This window comes from Mytilus californianus, unplaced genomic scaffold (assembly GCF_021869535.1).
Source record: "Mytilus californianus isolate M0D057914Y unplaced genomic scaffold, xbMytCali1.0.p SCAF_7, whole genome shotgun sequence".
Classification (NCBI taxonomy): Eukaryota; Metazoa; Mollusca; class Bivalvia; order Mytilida; family Mytilidae; genus Mytilus; species Mytilus californianus.
Window position 1 is genome coordinate 102,692,471 of NW_026262723.1, and position 23,183 is coordinate 102,715,653.

General features: G+C 33.9%; 1 protein-coding gene across 2 annotated transcripts in view; it reads right to left on the reverse strand.

The window, feature by feature from the left end:
• The window catches only part of LOC127708607 (calcium-dependent protein kinase C-like), a 142,869-nt gene that overhangs the window by 118,452 nt on the left and 1,234 nt on the right, over positions 1-23,183 (reverse strand). The window lies entirely within an intron of this gene.

A 23,183-nucleotide genomic window follows, 5' to 3' on the forward strand; every position in this document is an offset into this window, starting at 1 on the left:
TATCCTATTACTTATAATAAGAGAGAATTTAACATTACAAAAAATCTGAACTTTTTTTTCAAGTAGTCACTGAACCATGAAAATGAGGTCAAGGACATTGGACATGTGACTGACGGAAACTTCGTAACATGAGGCATCCATATACAAAGTATGAAGCATCCAGGTCTTCCATCTTCTAAAATATAAAGCTTTTAAGAAGTTAGCTAACGCCGCCGCCGCCGCCGCCGTAGCCGCCGCCGCCGCCGCCGGATCGCTATCCCTATGTCGAGCTTTCTGCGACAAAAGTCGCAGGCTCGACAATAATAACCAACTAGAGGCTCTAAAGAGCCTGTGTCGCTCACCTTGGTCTATGTGCATATTAAACAAAGGACACAGATGGATTCATGACAAAATTGTGTTTTGGTGATGGTGATGTGTTTGTAGATCTTACTTTACTGAACATTCTTGCTGCTTACAATTATCTCTATCTATAATGAACTTGGCCCAGTAGTTACAGTGGAAAATATTTTGTAAAAATTTACAAAAATTTACAAAATTTATGAAAATTGTAAAAAATTGACTATAAAGGGCAATAACTCCTTAAGGGATCAATTGACAATTTTGGTCACGTTGACTTATTTGTAGATCTTACTTTGCTGTACATTATTGCTGTTTACAGTTTATCTCTTATCTATAATAATATTCAAGATAATAACCAAAAGCTGCAAAATTTTCTTAGTATTACCAATTCAGGGGCAGCAACCCAACAACGTGTGCCTGATTGGTCTGAAAATTTCAGGGCAGATAGATCTTGACCTAATGAACAATTGTATCCTTGTCAGATTTGCTCTAAATGCTTTGGTTTCAGAGATATGAGCCAAAAACTGCATTTTACCCAATGTACTATTTTTTAGCCATGTCGGCCATCTTGGTTCACAGGCGGGTTTCATCGACACATTTTTTAAACTAGATACCCTAATGATGATTGTGGACAAGTTTGGTTAAATTTGTCTTAGTAGTTTCAGAGGAGAATATTTTTGTAAAAGATTACAAAAATTTACGAAAAATGGTTAAAAATTGACTATAAAGGGCAATAACTCCTTAAGGGGTCAACTGACCATTTTAGTCACGTTGACTTATTTGTAGATCTTACTTTGCTGAACATTATTGCTGTTAACAGTTTATCTCTATCTATAATAATATTCAAGATAATAACCAAAAACAGCAAAATTTCCTTAAAATTACCAATTCAGGGGCAGCAACCCAACAACGGGTTGTCAGATTCATCTGAAAATTTCAGGGCAGATAGATCTTGACCTGATAAACAATTTTACCCTGTGTCAGATTTGCTCTAAATGCTTTGGTTTCAGAGATATAAGCCAAAATCTACATTTTACCCCTATGTTCTATTTTTAGCCATGGCGGCCATCTTGGTTGGTTGGCCGGGTCACCGGACACATTTTTTAAACTAGATACCCCAATGATGATTGTGGCCAAGTTTGGTTTAATTTGGCCAAGTAGTTTCAGAGGAGAAGATTTTTGTAAAAGTTAACGATGACGAAGACGACGGACGATGGACGCCAAGTGATGAGAAAAGCTCACTTGGCCCTTTGGGCCAGGAGAGCTAAAAACTGCAAAATTTCCTTAAAATTACCAACTCAGGGGCAGCAACCCAACAACGGGTTGTCAGATTTGTCTAAAAATTTAGTGCAGATAGATCTTGACCTGATAATCAGTTTTACCCTATGTCAGATTTACTCTAAATGCTTTGGTTTCAGAGATATAAGCCAAAATCTACATTTTACCCCTATGTTCTATTTGTAGCCATGGCGGCCATCTTGGTTGGTTGGCGGGGTCAACGGACACATTTTTTAAACTAGATACCCTAATGATGATTGTGGCCAAGTTTGGTTAAATTTGGCCCAGTGGTTTCAGAGGAGAAGATTTTTGTAAAAAGCTAACGACGACGGACGACAAGTGATGAGAAAAGCTCACTTGGCCCTTTGGGCCAGGTGAGCTAAAAAGGAGATGGGGTATAATTGACAATGAGGCAATTTATGATCAACCTAAGACCAAATGGCAAGGATTAGATGAACTCTCACTATATGGTCATCTATAAAAGGCCTTGGTTAAAAAAATGTGAACCAATACAACAGAGAAAAAAACTAACAGCCTTATTTGAGCATGTTTGAGTCAAACCATCATCATTTAGTAATTTGCATGTGTGAAATGTCACAAAATAACTGAATGTAGTGTCCCTTTATGGCTGTAAATCAGAGAAATTTTGAACTAATTTTACTCTAAGGAAAACTTAGCCCCATTTTCTTGTTATTTACTGATAGTGACTGAACAAAACAGAGACAGTTCCTACTTATCTAAACAAAATATATTTTTAAAGTTGGGGCCGTAAAACTCATCAAATATATTTCTTTAAAATTGTGCATGCAATTTTTCTAATGTTTGAGCAATGGCTTTATTAAAGGTTTGCAGTCAGTTGAATGAAGAGCAAAAATAAGACAAGTAATCCTGGGTAATACATGTATTTATTAAAAGAAGATATTTGATGACAATTTGTGAAGAAGATATTATGGTATGTTACATGATGTAAATGTTCCACCTACAATATAATGTACATCATATGTTCCTTCTGACAGCACTGATCAATCTCAATAATTACTGTACACTGACCATAAGGTCAAATACTTGGGATAGTGATTAGATCAAATATTTATGTACAAATTACAAGTAGGTGATAATCTTGTAAATGTATATAAAAATATGCCAAAAAAATTGTGAGTTTTTTTACAGTTCAATAGGTAACAGTTAAATTGATGAAAACATAAAAAAAAAATATATAGAAACATCAGCGGTTTCCAAAGATACTAAAAGGTACTAACATTCAATGGGTACATTAGTAACTGATAACCCATTTCATGTTATTAATTGGGGATTCTTAGAGATGTATTAAAAGCTGCACCTGAGTTCATAAAATTTGCTGAGAATGAAACACATTTACACAGTGAACCTGAGATTATAGCAATCTTCTTTCAAAAGACATGAAATGATGGCAGAATATATAGCCACCCTTAAAGACTAATATCAGTCTAATCATAAAGACTGTATTCTGCTGATGACCACTTTGTGCTCATGTTACAATCTTCAACTGTTTGGTTTATATTCTTTATTACAATACCAAAATGCTGACAAAATTAAAGTTCTTCATTTTTTTCCTAAAATAATTTATACATTTATTTTTAATTTTATCCATAACCTCTGAATATTATTATCAATCATTTTTTATGTTTCATACCATTATCCATGCTCAGAGCCCATATCAACAACATATTGCAACTGTAAAATCTCATATTTCTTTACATGTTACAATGTGAGACTTTCATATGACATGACAGTATGTGACCAACTTATATTCAGAACACTGCTTAACGAGGTCTATTATGGAAATGCTCTGAACAAATGAAATGATGAAATTTTTGTATTGGGATAATACATGTACATACAAAATTCTAATCAAAATTTGGGAGCACATACTTCTTTTCCTGACTGTTGACCTGAGAGGGCTAGTCTCAACATACTCAAACTAGAAAGAAAATAACCAATTTTAGAACAGTCAAATGGGGGTACCTCAAAAATCTAATTTAGAGTTAAGCAAAAAAACACAGGAAAACAATCATTTAAACTACAAGAACAACTTGACAAAAACTATCATATTCCTTACTTTATACAGGCAAGGGTTGACTCCCAGACTAACCTGACCCCAACTGTCATCTTCCTTACTTTATACAGGCAAGGGTTGACTCCAACACTAACCTGACCCCAACTGTCATATTCCTTACTTTATACAGGCAAGGGTTGACTCCAAGACTAACCTGACCCCAACTATCATATTCCTTACTTTATACAGGCAAGGGTTGAATCCCAAGCTAACCTGACCCCAACTGTCATATTCCTAATCTAAAACAGACAAGGTTTAATATAATTGACAATAAATTGCTTCGCCGAGCGCAGCTGGATACGACCGCAGAGGTCCAACCCTGAACAGTTGGGGCAAAAATGGACGCAATATTCGCGCTTGATACAGGTCTGAATTTGGATTGATATTAAATATTTGACACATAAAAGGTTTCTGACACAGAATAACTGTAGTCAAAGAACTTAGAATTGGTTATATGATTTGAATTTATATTCAATTTTTTGCTTTTGTGCAATACACTTTGCTGTTGCGAATTGACCCCCCACCCTTTTTTTTTGCAAAAAAAAATAATATTTAATGAATTTTTCTTTTTAATTTCTGAAATCTGAAATGAGAAAAAAAATTGACCCCCCCCCCACAATTTCTTTTTACCCCCCCCCCCCTTTTTTCCCCCAAAAAATTCTTTCCCTCTAGATATGGTCATAACCTCAATTCAAATTTCAAAAGGAGTTTGCAACCATAATTACCCATTTAAATTTACCATAGTGCTAACTTAATCTATTTTATAATAGAATTTAAAATATGGTGTCAAATCTTTCATATGGATTTTTTTGTAAAAAAAAAAAGATGCAACATTTGCAGATATTTTTACTGGTCTTCCTTTATAAATATGCATTTCTTTAAACATAATTTAAAAGCAGTTAAGGGGAGGTCATCAAAACGTTGTATTTGGATTACCTCCCTTACACTGCTTTTAAATTGTCTTAACTGTTCATTAACCATTACTTTATACATAATTTTTAAAGCAATGTAAGGGAGGTAATTCAAATGATGTATTTGAATTACCTCCCTTACACTGCTTTAAATTATGTTTTGTACTACAGTATTTGTCCTTTAACCAGGACATCCTTGTTTTTCCCCCTTTTTTGCCCCTAATTCCTAAACGGTTTGAGCCATAACCCCCCAAAGCAAATCCTAACCATCCCTTTGTGGTATGGAAACTTGTGGTATAATTTAGAGAGATCCATACACGGTTCCACGAGTTATTGTCTGGAAACTAGAACAAGAGTGCACACACTGAAATGTCTCACCTATTATACTGACCATTTATTTTATGTTGATAGTCCTACATATAAAGTTTTACTACAAGTATCACATTAACATTTATGATCCAAGAAAATGAGGTCAAGGTCAGATAAACCAAGCCAGAAATACAAATACACCTTTATTACAATCCCTCCATACACAGAATATAGATGACCTATTGCTTATAGTATAAAAGAAACAGACCAAACCATGGAAATTCTATATTGACCAATGAACCATGAAAATGAAGTCAAGGTCATTTGAACCCTGCCAGACAGACATGTACACATTAAAATCATTCCAAATATAGTTGACCTATTGCTTAAGGTATCTAAGAAAAAAAGTTAACCAGGAAAACTGAACATTGACCAATCAACCATGAAAATGAGGTGAAGGTCAGATGATACCGGCCAGACAGACATATACACCTTAAAATCATTCCATACACCAAATATAGTTGATCTATTGCTTAAAGTGTAAGTAAAACAGACCAAAACACAAAAACTTAACATAAGCAATGAACCATGAACATGAGGTCAAGGTCAAATAAAACCTGCCAGACTGACATGTACATCATTAAATATTTCCATACACCAAATATAGTTGACCTACTGCATACAGTATTAGGAAAACAGACCAAAACACAAAAACTTAACATTTAGCAATGAACCTTGAAAATGAGGTCAAGGTCAAATAAAACATGCCAGACTGACATGTACATCGTAAAATATTTCCATACACCAAATATAGTTGACCTACTGCATACAGTATTAGAAAAACAGACCAAAACACAAAAACTTAACATTGAGCAATGAACAGTGAAAATGAGGTCAAGGTCAAATAAAACTTGCCAGACTGACATGAACATCGTAAAATATTTCCATACACCAAATACAGTTGACCTATTGCATACAGTATTAGAAAAACAGACCAAAACACAAAAACTAAACTATGACCACTGAACCATGAAAATGAGGTCAAGGTCAGATGACACATGCCAGTTGGACATGTACATCTTACTATCATTACATACACCAAATATAGTAGACCTATTGCTTATAGTATCTCAGATATGGACTTGACCACGAAAACTAAACCTTGTTCACTGATCCATGAAATGAGGTCGAGGTCAAGTGAAAACTGTCTGACGGGCATGAGGACCTTGCAAGGTACGCACATATCAAATATAGTTATCCTATTACTTATAATAAGAGAGAATTTAACATTCCAAAAAATCTGAACTTTTTTTTCAAGTAGTCACTGAACCATGAAAATGAGGTCAAGGACATTGGACATGTGACTGACGGAAACTTCGTAACATGAGGCATCTATATACAAAGTATTAAGCATCCAGGTCTTCCACCTTCTAAAATATAAAGCTTTTAAGAAGTTAGCTAACGCCGCTGCAGCCGCCGCCGTCGCCACCAGATCACTATCCCTATGTCGAGCTTTCTGCGACAAAAGTCGCAGGCTCGACAAAAATGCTTATTTTTGGCCCCTTTATGGCCCCTAATTCCTTAACTGTAGGTACCATAACCCCAAAATCAATCCCAACCTTCCATTCACTTAAACTAAAGTTATTGTGTGAAAACCAATGTGTCTTCGGACGACGACGACGACGCCAACATCATACCAATATACGACCGCAAAAATTTTTTACGGTCGTATAAAAACTCTAAATTCAGGCAAGTTTCTTCAACTTAAAAACACAACTTGACACAAACATGACATAAATCACAGCAAGCAAGTTTTAAATGGACAAAAAATGGTATAATCAGCTATAATTAGCCAGCTAGTGAGACTAATACAATACCTGCAATGATCTAAATGTCTTGGAGAATTATAATGGACAAACCATTATATTGGGAATATTGCCAATGTTTAATGTGTTTCCCTTGTTTGTTCAAATTTTTAATCTCGAAAAAAAATCTGCTAATATAAAATGTAATTTCTGATGGAAAAAATACAAAGTCCAATAAAATGCTCTGCTGGGCGCAGCTTGATGTGACCGCAGAGGTCGAACCCTAAACAGTTGGGGCAAGTATGAACACAATATTCAAGCTTGATACAGCTCTGAATTTGGATTGTGATTAAATATTTGACACAGCATAGGTTTCTGACACAGAATGAATGTGGTCTAAGAACTTAAAAATTTTAAATTTACCTATTCAAACCATATCATTATTATTTGCTTTTATATATATATCAGAAATAACCAACTTAAAATGGAAAATTTTAAAGAAAAAAATGAAAAAAAAAAATCCCTCCCCCAAAGTTGTTGAACCCCCTTATGATTCATCACCCCCAAACTCAATCCCAGCCTTCCCTTTGAGGTATGGTACCTTGCAGTACAATTTCAGAGAGATCCATACACTTGAACACAAGTTATTGTCTGGAAACTAGAAAAATGCTTGTTTTTTGGCCCCTTTTTGGCCCCAAATTCCTAAACGTTTACGGCAATTACCCCCAAACTCAAACCAAGCTTTCCCTTTGTGATATGGAACCTTGTAGTACAATTTAATAAAGATCCATACACTTACACACAAGTTATTGTCCTGAAACTAGAAAAATGCTTGTTTTTTGCCCCTTTTTGGCTCCTAATTCCTAAACGGTTTGAGCCATAACCCCCCAAAGCAAATCCTAACCATCCCTTTGTGGTATGGAAACTTGTGGTATAATTTAGAGAGATCCATACACGGTTCCACGAGTTATTGTCTGGAAACTAGAACAAGAGTGCACACACTGAAATGTCTCACCTATTATACTGACCATTTATTTTATGTTGATAGTCCTACATATAAAGTTTTACTACAAGTATCACATTAACATTTATGATCCAAGAAAATGAGGTCAAGGTCAGATAAACCAAGCCAGAAATACAAATACACCTTTATTACAATCCCTCCATACACAGAATATAGATGACCTATTGCTTATAGTATAAAAGAAACAGACCAAACCATGGAAATTCTATATTGACCAATGAACCATGAAAATGAAGTCAAGGTCATTTGAACCCTGCCAGACAGACATGTACACATTAAAATCATTCCAAATATAGTTGACCTATTGCTTAAGGTATCTAAGAAAAAAAGTTAACCAGGAAAACTGAACATTGACCAATCAACCATGAAAATGAGGTGAAGGTCAGATGATACCTGCCAGACAGACATATACACCTTAAAATCATTCCATACACCAAATATAGTTGATCTATTGCTTAAAGTGTAAGTAAAACAGACCAAAACACAAAAACTTAACATAAGCAATGAACCATGAACATGAGGTCAAGGTCAAATAAAACCTGCCAGACTGACATGTACATCATTAAATATTTCCATACACCAAATATAGTTGACCTACTGCATACAGTATTAGGAAAACAGACCAAAACACAAAAACTTAACATTTAGCAATGAACCTTGAAAATGAGGTCAAGGTCAAATAAAACATGCCAGACTGACATGTACATCGTAAAATATTTCCATACACCAAATATAGTTGACCTACTGCATACAGTATTAGAAAAACAGACCAAAACACAAAAACTTAACATTGAGCAATGAACAGTGAAAATGAGGTCAAGGTCAAATAAAACTTGCCAGACTGACATGAACATCGTAAAATATTTCCATACACCAAATACAGTTGACCTATTGCATACAGTATTAGAAAAACAGACCAAAACACAAAAACTAAACTATGACCACTGAACCATGAAAATGAGGTCAAGGTCAGATGACACATGCCAGTTGGACATGTACATCTTACTATCATTACATACACCAAATATAGTAGACCTATTGCTTATAGTATCTCAGATATGGACTTGACCACGAAAACTAAACCTTGTTCACTGATCCATGAAATGAGGTCGAGGTCAAGTGAAAACTGTCTGACGGGCATGAGGACCTTGCAAGGTACGCACATATCAAATATAGTTATCCTATTACTTATAATAAGAGAGAATTTAACATTCCAAAAAATCTGAACTTTTTTTTCAAGTAGTCACTGAACCATGAAAATGAGGTCAAGGACATTGGACATGTGACTGACGGAAACTTCGTAACATGAGGCATCTATATACAAAGTATTAAGCATCCAGGTCTTCCACCTTCTAAAATATAAAGCTTTTAAGAAGTTAGCTAACGCCGCTGCAGCCGCCGCTGTCGCCACCAGATCACTATCCCTATGTCGAGCTTTCTGCGACAAAAGTCGCAGGCTCGACAAAAATGCTTATTTTTGGCCCCTTTATGGCCCCTAATTCCTTAACTGTAGGTACCATAACCCCCAAAATCAATCCCAACCTTCCATTCACTTAAACTAAAGTTATTGTGTGAAAACCAATGTGTCTTCGGACGACGACGACGACGCCAACATCATACCAATATACGACCGCAAAAATTTTTTACGGTCGTATAAAAACTCTAAATTCAGGCAAGTTTCTTCAACTTAAAAACACAACTTGACACAAACATGACATAAATCACAGCAAGCAAGTTTTAAATGGACAAAAAATGGTATAATCAGCTATAATTAGCCAGCTAGTGAGACTAATACAATACCTGCAATGATCTAAATGTCTTGGAGAATTATAATGGACAAACCATTATATTGGGAATATTGCCAATGTTTAATGTGTTTCCCTTGTTTGTTCAAATTTTTAATCTCGAAAAAAAATCTGCTAATATAAAATGTAATTTCTGATGGAAAAAATACAAAGTCCAATAAAATGCTCTGCTGGGCGCAGCTTGATGCGACCGCAGAGGTCGAACCCTAAACAGTTGGGGCAAGTATGAACACAATATTCAAGCTTGATACAGCTCTGAATTTGGATTGTGATTAAATATTTGACACAGCATAGGTTTCTGACACAGAATGAATGTGGTCTAAGAACTTAAAAATTTTAAATTTACCTATTCAAACCATATCATTATTATTTGCTTTTATATATATATCAGAAATAACCAACTTAAAATGGAAAATTTTAAAGAAAAAAATGAAAAAAAAAAATCCCTCCCCCAAATTTGTTGAACCCCCTTATGATTCATCACCCCCAAACTCAATCCCAGCCTTCCCTTTGAGGTATGGTACCTTGCAGTACAATTTCAGAGAGATCCATACACTTGAACACAAGTTATTGTCTGGAAACTAGAAAAATACTTGTTTTTTGGCCCCTTTTTGGCCCCAAATTCCTAAACGTTTACGGCAATTACCCCCAAACTCAAACCAAGCTTTCCCTTTGTGATATGGAACCTTGTAGTACAATTTAATAAAGATCCATACACTTACACACAAGTTATTGTCCTGAAACTAGAAAAATGCTTGTTTTTTGCCCCTTTTTGGCTCCTAATTCCTAAAATTTTGAGGCAATTACCCCCAAAATCAATCCCAGCCTTCCCTTTGTGGTATGGTACCTTACAGTACAATTTCAGAGAGATCCATACACTTGAACACAAGTTATTGTCTGGAAACTAGAAAAATGCTTATTTTTGGCCCCTTTTTCCTAAACGTTTTGGGCAATTACCCCCAAACTCAATTCCAGCTTTCCCTTTGTGATATGTAACCTTGTAGTACAATTTCAGAAAGATCCATACACTAACACACAAGTTATTGTCATGAAACTAGAAAAATGCTTGTTTTTTGCCCCTTTTTTGGCCTCTAATTCCTAAAATTTTGAGACAATTACCCCCAAAATCAATCCCAGCATTCCCTTAGTGATAAGGAACCTTGTGGTACAATGTCAGAGAGATCCATACACTAACAGACAAGTTATTGTCTGGAAGTTACAAAAATGCTTATTTTTTGCCCCTTTTTGCCTTAACTGTTGGTACCATAACCCCCAAAATCAATCCCAACCTTCCTTTTGTGGTATTGAACCTTATGGTAAAATTTCATAGAGATCCATTCACTTAAACTAAAGTTAACTAAAACCAATGTGTCTTCGGAACGACGATGACGACAACGTCATACCAATATACGACCGCAAAATTTTTTTCGGTCGTATAAAAATTATAGCATGATTAAATTTGATATCAATTCAATAGTCCATCTGTGTGTAATTCATAAAAATATTGAAACAACAAAAGTTATATGGCACTTCTTACTTAGTGAGGATCGGATTTCACCCGAGGGGGTTAAGCGGTGTTTGTGTTATGCAATCGCTTAGTGAGGATCAGAGTTCACCCGAGGGGGTTAAGTGGTGAATGTGTTATGCAATCTCATAGTGAGGAACGGAGTTCACCCGAGGGGGTTAAGTTGTGTTTGTGTTATGCAATCGCTTAGTGAGGATCAGAGTTCACCCGAGGGGGTTAAGTGGTGTTTGTGTTATGCAATCTCATAGTGAGGAACGGAGTTCACCCGAGGGGGTTAAGTTGTGTTTGTGTTATGCAATCTCTAACTTTCCGTGAAGTATTTCCTGGACTTATTTGTCTTTTTTTCATTTTTCTTTTAGGTCATGATGTATTTTGTTGGGATTTTTTTCAACTTCTTGCATTTAAATGCCCCCTTAGTTTTTAATTACTCCCTCCATATGAAACTGTGATATTACATCATAATACCTTATTACAAAGATTATCTTGTATCTAAATTAAAATCCCTTTATATGTATGTAATTCAATCATCATAGGTGCTGCTGAAGTTACAGATTTGGTAAAATTAACTGTCTGAGCATTTAAATTCAAATTACATGTGTGTCATCATTAGATGATTAGATTAGTCTTAAGTCATCAAGAACAACTGAACAAAATTGGTATTATTCCTACCTACAAACAGACAAGTTTCATATAGATTATCACAGTGTCTTGCACTTATCTTACTCAAAGTAACTTTCATAGACTAACAGATCAACTCGATAAAAAAACAGGCAAAATCCTAAACTATTCAGGCAAGTTCTACATTTTGCTATTTCAGGATCAGGTAAAACATATAATGTGGAGCCGATCCACAATGTCAGAAACAGGTAAAACATATAATGTGGAGCCGATCCACAATGTCAGAAACAGGTAAAACATAATGTGGAGCCGATCCACAATGTCAGGATCAGATAAAACATGTAATGTGAAGCCAATCCACAATGTCACAGAAACAGGTAAAACATATAATGTGGAGCCAATCCACAATGTGAGGATCAGATAAAACATATAATGTGGAGCCGATCCACAATGTCATGATCTGGTAAACTATATATTGTGGAGACAATCAACCATGTCAGGATCAGATAACATATATAATGTGGAGACGATTCACAATGTCAGGATCTGGTAAAACATATAATGTGGAGTCAATCCACAATGTCAGGATTAGATAAAACATACAACGTGGAGACGATCCACAATGTCAGGATCAGGTAAAACATATAATGTGGAGCCGATCCACAATGTCAGGATCAGATAACAAATATAATGTGGAGCCGATCCACAATGTCAGGATCAGGTATATATATAATGTGGAGCCGATCCACAATGTCAGGATGGGGTAAAACATATAATGTGGAGACGATCCATAATGTCAGGATCTGGTAAAACATATAATGTGGAGACAATCCACAATGTCAGGATCTGGTAAAACATATAATGTGGAGCCAATCCACAATGTCAGGATCAGATGAAACTTACAATGTGGAGATGATCCACAATGTCAGGATCAGGTAAAACATATAATGTGGAGACGATCCACAATGTCAGGATCTGGTAAAACATATAATGTGGAGCCAATCCACAATGTCAGGATCAGATAAAACATATAACATGAAGCTGATCCACAATGTCAGGATCAGGTAAAACATATAACGTGGAGATGATCCACAATGTCAGGATCAGGCAAAACATATAATGTGGAGCCAATCCACAATGTCAGGATCAGATAAAATATATAATGTGATGCTGATCCACAATGTCAGGATCAGATAAAACATATAATGTGGAGCCAATCCACAATGTTAGGATCAGATAAAACATATAACGTGAAGCCAATCCACAATGTCAGGATCAGGTAAAACATATAATGTGGAGATGATCCACAATGTCAGGATCAGGTAAAACATATAATGTGGAGCCAATCCACGATGTCAGGATCAGGTATATATATCTATAATGTGGAGCCAATCCACAATGTCAGGATCAGCTAAAACATATAATGTGGAGCCAATCCACAATGTCAGGATCAGATAAAATATATAATGTGATGCTAATCCACAATGTCAGGATCAGATAAAACATATAATGTGGAGCCTATGTAATCTGACCAAATCTTGCTCTCCTTTTCTTCCTGTCTTTTTCCTCTCATAATACTACCTTAAAAAAAGTTTAATCCATTGTTACATTTTACTCAAAAATGATCAATTCATATACAAAAAGTATTTAATATTTAATATCCTTCAATGTGATATTTGTGAATTGGTCACCAGCTGCCAGAGTCATCAGCTTCTAGCATGTATAAAACATCCGGTATCTATCATCACAATTCATGTCTTTTCCTATCCATCGATTAAAAATGTATTGCAGCAGCTAAATTGATCTTTTCTGGAGTGAAGAAATAAAATATATATATAATTTGATTGGAGACTAAATCATTCATGCTGCTGATTAGTTTTCTAGCTTAGAGGGAAATCTAAAGATAACATCTTTTACTTTCCTTCCAACAGTTTTAACTCTGCTTAACAGATATGTGATTTATTGCTGCAGCGATTGTCACCTTACTCAGTTCTCATTTAATTACCGAATATATATTTAAAATTAGTGTTTCCTCCTTAGTTTCTGGTAGACACATTATTTTACCTCTAATTACATTGTACTAACAGCTACTGTTAATGGTTATCTTTTAAAGTGCAGTTAAAAAATAAGAAATGATTATTCAGCAATTTACAAAATAGAAGTGTCAGGAACCATTCAGTAAACTACATAAGGAATAATATATTTTGTTATTTTACAACTGAAGCTCATCTGCAAAAAAAAAAACAGCAGAACATTTTTTGCTACAAGTTTTCCATTTGCAAAAGGATTTAAAGTGAGTCAAATATCTCTTATGGTAATACTGCTGATCATATTTTCAGCTAATTTGTGAAAAACCCTTTTTAAGACTCAAACGATGTTTATAATTTGATGTTCAGGTTTTAACGTGACATCATATGATGATATTTTGTACATTGTCATCCTCACCATTTATCAATAACATTATCAAAATAAATCATGTTTTCTTGCTAGGGGAGACATAACTTGTGAAATACTATGTCCTTCAGGGGAGACAATTGAACTACATATTACAGCAAATTAACCAACTGTTCCAGTATTTTAAGAAGAAATATCAATAAAAACAACAAGAGTGCACACGCTGAAATGTCTCGCCTTCTTTACTAATCATTGATATTATGTTGATAGTCCTAAATATAAAGCTTTATTACAACTGTCACATAAACTTAACATTAACCAAGTAAACTAAACATTGACCAATGAACCATGAAAATGAGGTCAAGGTCAGATGAACCATGCTAGGCAGGCATGTACAGCTAACAATTCTTCCATACAACAAATATAGTTTACCTATTGCTTATAGTTTAAGAAAAACAGACCAAAACACAATAACTTAACACTGATCAATGAACCTTGAAAATGAGGTCAAGGTCAAATAAAACCTGTGTGACTGACATATAGATCATAAAATATTTCCATACACCAAATATAGTTGAACTATTGCATATAGTATTAGAAAAAAAGACCAAAACTCAAAAACTTAACTTTGACCACTGAACCATGAAAATGAGGTCAAGGTCAGATGACAACTGCCAGCTAGACATGTAAACCTTACAATCATTCCATACACCAAATATAGTAGACCTATTGCATATAGTATTAGAAAAAAAGACCAAAACTCAAAAACTTAACTTTGACCACTGAACCATGAAAATGAGGTCAAGGTCAGATGACACCTGCCAGCTAGACATGTACACCTTACAATCATTCCATACACCAAATATAGTAGACCTATTGCATACAGTATAAGAAAAACAGACCAAAACACAAAAACTTAACTATATCCACTGAACCATGAAAATGAGGTCAAGGTCAGATGACACCTGCCAGTTGGACATGTACACCTTACAGTCCTTCCATACACCGAATATACTAGACCTATTGCTTATAGTATCTGAGATATGGACTTGACCACCAAAACTTAACCTTGTTCACTGATCCATGAAATGAGGTCGAGGTCAAGTGAAAACTGTCTGACGGGCATGAGGACCTTGCAAGGTACGCACATACCAAATATAGTTATCCTATTACTTATAATAAAATGCTTCGCTGGGGCGCAGCTTGATACGACCGCAGAGGTCGAACCCTGAACAGTTGGGGCAAGTATGGACACAACATTCAAGCTTGATACAGCTCTGAATTTGGATTGTTATTAAATATTTGACACAGCATAGGTTTCTGACACAGAAAGAATGTGGTCTAAGAACTTGAATTTTTTTAATTTACCTATTATGGTCCAATGTCCAAAATCAAAATACATGGTTAGATTCAGCATATCAAAGAACCCCATATATTCAATTTTTGTTAAAATCAAACAAAGTTTAATTTTGGACCCCAACTTGGACAAACTTGAAAACTGGGCCCATAATCAAAAATCTAAACACATGTTTAGATTCAGCATATCAAAGAACCCCAAGAATTCAATTTTTGCTAAAATCAAACTAAGTTTAATTTTGGACCCTTTGGACCTTAATGTAGACCAATTTAAAAAACAGGACTTAAAATTAAAAATCTAAATACACGGTTAGATTTGGAATATCAAAGAACCCCAATCATTCAATTTTTGATGAAATCAAACAAAGTTTAATTTTGGACCCTTTTGACCTCAATATGAACCAATTTGATAGCGGGGCCCACAAATAAAAATTCTAAATTCATGGTTAGATTCAGCATATCAAAGAACCCCATATATTCAATTTTTGTTGAAATCAAAAAAAGTTTAATTTTGGACCCCAACTTGGACCAACTTGAAAACTGGGCCCATAATCAAAAATCTAAACACATGTTTAGATTCAGCATATCAAAGAACCCCAAGAATTCAATTTTTGTTAAAATCAAACTAAGTTTAATTTTGGACCCTTTGGACCTCAATGAAGACCAATTTATAAAACGGGACCCAAATTAAAAATCTAAAAACACGGTTAGATTTGGCATATCAAAGAACCCCAATAATTCAATTTTCGATGAAATCAAACAAAGTTTAATTTTGGACCCTTTTGACCTCAATATGAACCAATTTGATAGCGGGGCCTACAAATAAAAAATCTAAATACATGGTTAGATTCAGCATATCAAAGAACCTCATATATTCAATTTTTGTTGAAATCAAACAAAGTTTAATTTTGGACCCCAATTTGGACCAACTTGAAAACTGGGCCCATAATCAAAAATCTAAATACATGTTTAGATTCAGCATATCAAAGAACCCCATATATTCAATTTTTGTTGAAATCAAACAAAGTTTAAATACTGGACCCTATCTTGGACCAACTTGAAAACTGGGCCCATAATCAAAAATCTAAACACATGTTTAGATTCAGCAAATCAAAGAACCCCAAGAATTCAATTTTTGTTAAAATCAAACTAAGTTTAATTTTGGACCCTTTGGACCTCAATGTAGACCAATTTAAAAAACAGGACCCAAAATTAAAAACCTAAATACACGGTTAGATTTGGAATATCAAAGAACCCCAATAATTCAATTTTAGATGAAATCAAACAAAGTTTAATTTTGGACCCTTTTGACCTCAATATGAACCAATTAGATAACGGGGTCCACAAATAAAAAATCTAAATACATGGTTAGATTCAGCATATCAAAGAACCCCATATATTCAATTTTTGTTGAAATCAAACAAAGTTTAATTTTGGACCCCAATTTGGACCAACTTGAAAACTGGGCCAAAAATCAAAAATCTAAATACATGTTTAGATTCAGCATATCAAAGAACCTCATATATTCAATTTTTGCTAAAATCAAACAAAGTTTAATTTTGGACCCTTTGGACATTAATGTAGACCAATTTGAAAACTGGACCCAAAATTAAAAATCTAAATACACTGTTAGATTCGGCATAACAAATAAATAAATGTGATCAAAGATTTTACAAATCTAATGCGCCATACTGTGCAATTAAAGATTACTTCTTGAAATTTTTCAATATTTGAAATTTGAAAAAAAAATAATATTTGAAGAATAATTCTTTTTAATTTCTGAAATCTGAAATGAGAAAAAATTGGCCCCCCACAATTTCTTTTTATCCCCCCCCCCCCTTTTTCCCCCAAAAAAATTCTTTCCCTCAAGATATGGTCATAATCTCAATTCAAATTTCCAATGGAGTTGGCAACCATAATTACCCATTTAAATTTACCATAGTGCTAACTTAATCTATTTTATAATAGAATTAATAAAAATATAGTGTCAAATTTTTCATATGGATTTTTTTGTAAAAAAAAAAGATGAAAACATTTGCAGATATTTTTACTGGTCTTCCTTTATAAATATGCATTTCTTTAAACATAATTTAAAAGCAGTGTAAGGGAAGTAACCAAAACGTTGTATTTGGATTACCTCCCTTACACTGTTTTAGATTATCTTTATTGTTCATTAACCATTACTTTATACATAATTTAAAAGCAGTGTAAGGGAGATAATTTCAATGATGTATTTGATTTATCTCCCTTACACTGCTTTAAATTATGTTTTGTACTAAAGTATTTGTCCATTAACCAGGACAACCTTGTTTTTCCCCCTTTTTTGCCCCTAATTCCTAAACGGTTTGAGCCATAACCCCCCAAAGCAAATCCTAACCATCCCTTTGTGGTATGGAAACTTGTAGTATAATTTCAGAGAGATCCATACACCGTTCCATAGTTATTGTCTGGAAACTAGAAAATGCTCATTTTTGGCCCCTTTTTGGCCCCTAATTCCTTAACTGTTGGTACCATAACCCCCAAAATCAATCCCAACCTTCCTTTTGTGGTATTTAACCTTATGGTCAAATTTCAAAAAGATCCATTCACTTAAACTAAAGTTAGAGTGCGAAAACCAATATGTATTCGGACTACGACGCCGGACGACGACGCCGACGACGACGACGACGACGCCAACGTCATACCAATATACGACCACAAAATTTTTTTGCGGTCGTATAATAAGAGAGAATTTAACATTACAAAAAATCTTAACTTTTTTTTCAAGTAGTCACTGAACCATGAAAATGAGGTCAAGGACATTGGACATGTGACTGACGGAAACTTCGTAACATGAGGCATCCATATACAAAGTATGAAGCATCCAGCTCTTCCACCTTCTAAAATATAAAGCTTTTAAGAAGTTAGCTAACGCTGCCGCCGCCGCCGGATCACTATCCCTATGTCGAGCTTTCTGCGACAAAAGTCGCAGGCTCGACAAAAACCATTCTATAATATTTTCTTTTTTTTAAGATTTCTGCAGATTTTTCATTAAAAAAAAGCTTTTTTGAAAACTATCTCCAATAAATGTCAGTAAAACAACAATCTGTAAATCATGTTACAGATACAATGTTCCTGAAAACTCACTTTATTGAATTGGTATGGAATGCAGAAGGCTGGTGATAAGTGTTCTTCCTATTTTTGTCTTTGTTTTGTTTTCTGTATAAGGTTGTAACCTCATTAATAACAAGATTTATTTGTTGTCACAAATGACACTAAATACTTCATGCCCAACCAGATTAGTTGTTCATTTATATGATTTAAAAGAGTTTTTAAGTAATAATATTTCACAGAAATCATTAATCAGAATTCTATATATCTTGATGTGTGATTACACTATAAGTTTTTCGATCTGATTTCCATAGGATTTTTTACCTGTAATGTCAATTGGACAAAAATCGTAAAATCGGACATCGTTTGGTTCATCTAATTAAAAATTGTATTGTGTGAACAGAACCCTGTATGATTTACCTGGGCAATGGTATGAATCAGATGGAAAATTGTATCTTGTAAACATTTGACACATTCCCCATTTCCATTCTCAATTTTATTTTACATACAAACATCTATGCTAGGATATATGCCCACCAATGAATAGTGATTTCCCTTCAAATGGATTGAAGGATTGGGGCTTTTGAGTAATTGGGAAATTCAAACTAAAGGTTGAGGGGGGGGGGGGGGGGGGGGGGTCAAAACCAATGCATGTGGCCAAAATTCCTTAAAATTCAATAAATATAACAGAGCCTTCTCTGCAAATCTTGGAAAATCAGGATGTTCAATTTGAACTGATGTAATAGATTCCAGCATTTGTTGCGTAACAATAGATCAAGATAAAAATACCAACACATTTCTATGAACATTATATGTTTCCTAGGTAAATTTTGTAATCTGTTTTTACATCAATAAATCATTCTTAACATGATAAAATACACATTATCCTTTTATTACACGTAAAAGTGCACAATTATGGGACTTCAAAATGATCAATAATTTTTATAGAGCAAAATAATGTGAACAGCGGTTTAATTAAACGGACTCAATTAATTTTCACTCAACTAATGCCAATGCAATCATCTGTTTTATTAGAGTTTAATTTTAAAACAATTACCAAACGACCATAACACAACATACAACAATGACAAAGACAATATCTTATGCATATAATTAACACAAAACAAAAAACAGAATATAAGAAAATTCCAGATTCATATTAAACTAGAGGCTCTAAAGAGTCTGTGTCACTCACCTAGGCCTATGTGCATCTTCAGCAATAAATATAATGATTTCAGCAAAATTTGACTTATTAGTAGATCTTGTCTTGTTGATATTTTTATCTTTTTAAAGTGTCTATATATCTTTTATAGTTTTCAAGATAATAAGCAAAACCACAAAAACTTGGAAAAAATTGTCATTAAAGATCAAGAACTCCAATAAGGAGTCAACTGACGATATTGGCCATATTGACTTATTTGTAGATCTTTTCTTGCTGTTCAGTTTTGCTTTTTAAAGTCTCTTTCTATCTATTATAGTTTACCAGATAATAAGCATAAACACTAAAATGGGTAAAATCATCATTAAAGGTAGACGCCAAGTGATGAGAAAGACTCACTCGCAGGTGAGCTAAATAGTAAAGCCTCAACAAACTCCCTTTTATACTACTGAGAGAGAAGTTTACTCTTCCTTTGCTATTTTCATTCAAATCTCACTAATTCTCATACTAATATGTCATACCTATATATTTTTTTCTTTTAATTATTTGAATTCTCCTTTATAGTCCAAAGAATTGTGAGCACACATGATTTTCTGATTTTCAATCAAAATTGTAAAATGTAAAAAAAAAAAAAAAATTTAAAAAGAAAATTACAACTTAAATACTCCAAAAGATTTCAAACAGGTATTTATGAAAGTTCTTGATGTTTTTTAAAAGAGCTTACGTTTTTAGTTAAACCTTATTGTATTGTATTGTCATGATTTTATTGTACGTGTGAAAAGATTCAGTCCTAAGAAATTGTAAAGTAGTAAAATTAGTATGGTTAATGAACTATGAAACTACTACTTTGTATTTAAAAATATTTTTAAACTTCATTCAATAGTCCTGTCTTCTGAAGTTGGTTAGATTATATTTTCAATTCAATTTCATTTTCGTTTAAATGGAACTTTGGAAATCTGTATTCTTTGGGTTGCTCGTGCCATAAAGGGAAAAGTACAATAAAGATCAGATGACAGCTCTAATTAAACTTTAACAAAAATACACACAAATAAATATCTTGCCTGCTTTACTGATAATGATTGAATTTATGATGAAAGTCTTTGAGATAAAGGTTTTACTACAAGTATCACATAAATTTAACATTATCAATGATCCATGTAAATGAGGTCAAGGTCAGATGAACTCTGCTAGATGGACAAATACACCTTACAATCATTTCGTTTTCCAAAAATAGTTAACCTGTGGCTTATAATATCTGAGAAAGACCTTACCATGAAAACTTAACCTTGATCACTGATCCGTGAAATGAAGTCAAGCCTCAAGGTCAGACCAACCTTGTCTGGCAGACAAGTTAGACCTTGCAAGGATCCCATATACCAAATATAGTTATTCTTTTACTAAAAAGTGAGATTCAAGTGACAAAAATCTGTATAGTTTTAGACAATCTCTGAACCATGAAATTTAGGTCGAAGGACAATGTAATGACAAACTGATCCCTTGTATCATAAGGTATCTGTATGCAAGGTATGAAGCATCTAGGTCTTTTACCTTCTGAAATATAAGGCTGTCATTGATGAATTTGAATTCGCAGGAGATAAAAGTTGTTAAATATAATAAACATTATCTTTATTTCTAGCTGTAAAATGTATTGTCATGGGTGACTGGTCATGAACTTTGGTGATTAGTGAAGCTTTACTCTTGATTGTGACAATAAGGTGAAAAACAGTAACAAACATGGCTGTTCTTTTCAGCAATATTTTGCATCAGAATTAATACACCGTTCTCTTTCATTTCATAAACCTGTTTTCTGTAGTTTATTTCAAAGTTTGGATTGCTGTATCCTGCAGGTTGCTGAGGTCAAAGACTTATTATACAAGTCATCAACAGATAAGCTGAAATCTTTTTAAATAGAGGACTATGTTTATGTTTCTATAAGAAATTGTGAAGTCATATCAGAATGTTTATAAATACCGAGTCAAGAAAAGTCAAACTATGTTTCATAATAACCCAATAAAATACTGTGGATTCATTAATAGTTGTGGCCTACCAATAATCGTTGATTTCGGACGTATAGATGTATAGATGAACCACGAATTTACGTGTTCAATGAAGTACAAATTTTCCATAGGCTAGTCAGCAGACTTTTATAAAAATCAAATATCCCTAAACATACAATTTTTCAATAATTCATGAAAATTGGTACCCACGAAAATAAATGAATCCACAGTACTGTTTAATAATAAGATGTCATATGAATGCCAATGAGACAAATATTCACCAGTGCACAAATGAGGTAGATATAAGCAACTATAGGTCATCTTTCGGACTTCATCAATGAAAAAAACCCAAACTGTATAGTAAGCTATAAAAAGCCCAAAAAGGCAGCCTATTAAATACACCACATTTAGTTACATGTATTCTCAAAAAGTGTCTATGAGTCGTAAAGAGTTTTTGTTTAAAACTACCAGTGAGATTTTATGGTATTTTTATATGCATATCAAACTGTCATGTAACAGTGTGAGAATTCTGTAAAACATACACATGGATCTTACAGAAATAACATTTCTGCCTATAATCGTTTGTTTAGTGCATATATCCTGTAATATTTCCTACATCATATCCAACATAAGGAAGTTCAGTTCAATGGTGGTGTAGTCATTTTCAGTCCTTATCAATATGTCACTGTGTGGTAGATAAAATAAAAACTAAAAATGATAATGAATATTATTGATATTTGAATGTTGATAGTATTGATATTTGATTAATGAATAGACTTGTGTTCAATGCTTGTGAAAGGAACATTTCTGTGCCCCCTACACAGCATCAATAAAACAGATTTTCCCTTTGTCCAAGGTGGAGGTGGGATAATCAGCAGTAAGACAGCAGACATATATCTGTTTAAGTGAGGCTCCCATGAGATTTTTCATGTAGATCACCTTTTAAGCTGAAAATAATATGAGCAATTTTTGCAAGGCCCACAATTTCTTTTTTGTCAACAAAACTTATGTGTTAAGCAGTCCCATGCAATAAACATGACTGAAGAATCTATACAAATAAAAAGAGGAAGGACAACTCAGTCTATAACAATAAATGTACTGATAATGAAAATCAAGTGTACAGATTTACAATGTATTTGTGATTGATTCTGTAGTTCATGGTTAAAATCCTCTCCTTTATATTTTTAAAAGCTGATACAAAAGAGTATGTGGCCACACCCATTCCCTTCACCAAACTGTGACCTCCTTAAGATATATTGGGTGTTTACCACCATCTGTCTAGATTTTTCATATAATATGCTTATTTTGAGATAGGAATGCAATTCATTTGTGAAGACTTTTCATAGCAATGAAGAAAATTATGTGTTTTATCTTGTTACTAGGACAGTTTTTAAAAATTGCACGATTCTATTTTTTTCAAGTTTGACATACATGTATAAGGGGATTTAACTCAGATAACCTTACTTTTACATAGGAAT